This window comes from Eptesicus fuscus, chromosome 6 (genome assembly GCF_027574615.1).
Source record: "Eptesicus fuscus isolate TK198812 chromosome 6, DD_ASM_mEF_20220401, whole genome shotgun sequence".
NCBI classification, from domain to species: Eukaryota; Metazoa; Chordata; class Mammalia; order Chiroptera; family Vespertilionidae; genus Eptesicus; species Eptesicus fuscus.
Window position 1 is genome coordinate 43,643,423 of NC_072478.1, and position 1,235 is coordinate 43,644,657.

General features: G+C 53.1%; 1 pseudogene; it reads right to left on the bottom strand.

Annotated features, from left to right (window-relative positions):
* Positions 1–207: 207 nt before the first annotated feature.
* LOC129149240 (active regulator of SIRT1-like) lies at positions 208–953 on the bottom strand (annotated as a pseudogene).
* Positions 954–1,235: the final 282 nt, after the last annotated feature.

The window sequence follows — 1,235 nt, forward strand, 5'->3', positions numbered from 1 at the left end:
TAGTGAAGGTTATTGTTTGAGCTGATCTCTTTTTTTATTATTATTTAAAGAATTTATTTGAGCAAAATATGATTCTAATTGGGCAGTGCGAAAACACAAGTGGTTAGGAGAGCTCCACTGACAGGAGTCAGGGGAAGGACTTTCATACAGAAAAGGTGGAGGTAAAATAATGGCACCCCCACACCCCTCCCCTTGAGCCCACATTTATTAGATCCTGGAAGCATACCCAGCAGCCCTCCTCCTAGTCCTAGAGGTGTGGCCCCGAGGACCTAGGAATTGGCCTCTCAGCAGCAGACAGCCCAGAGGCCCAGAAATATTCCTCTTGGGCAGGTAAATAGCTCCTCCCAAGCCTTCCAGTTTCAGCTCTCTTGTGAGTTTAAATCCTCCGCAGGCTTCTGGCTCATCAGCTCCACTCAGCCTGCCCCTGGCTTCAGCTGCAGCCTGGCCAGCCCCCTGTGCATGGCAGGGTCCTGGGGCCAGCAGTGGCTGTGAGGTCAGAGGAGGAAGCTGGGCCGAGTGTCTCTCCCATTGTACTCTCCCAGGAGCCCAGCTGCCGAAGGATTCCTGCTGGAACTTCTGCAAGTCTTCCTCCGTGAACGGGTGCCCTTGGCTTTTTTCTGGGCCACAGGCCGGTCACAGGCCTTTGCAGCCTCGGTTGGGACTCACAATCTGCTGGGTGACGGGCTCAGGCATGGTCCTTCTTGCACTGGTCACCAACTTCAGGGTCACCCCAAGGTAGCCTTGACTTCGGGAACCTGGCCAGCGCTGCCTTGGGCACTTTTCCCTTGGCTGAGTTCTGCACTTTCCCAGCCTGGGTTGCCTTGTCCTTCTGGGCGGCTTTACCAGAGCCCAGCTCGGCCTGGCCTGGCCTGGCCTGACCTGGCACAGCCTGGGGGACCTCAGGTGCCCCCAGCGGCTCCAGGCAGGACTCGCTGCAGCAAGGCCGCTGACATTGTTGCACCTGGTCCCGCCCACTCACCCCCAAACATGAGATTATTGACAGGCTAGAGCTTCAAGGCCAGTTGGCGGCTTGTGATTGGTTGTCCTTAGGTTTTAATTTCATAAACTTGTGGCATTTACAGGCTTAGATTTTGGGTTATGTAGGCCCTCTTGGCATTAGAGCCACATCAATCTAATGGCCTCCTTGTTTTAATTAATTTAACAACTAATACCAAAACCAAATCACTTGGAACACAATATCTGGAGGAAAGACCTATACATCAAATTTTAAGCCC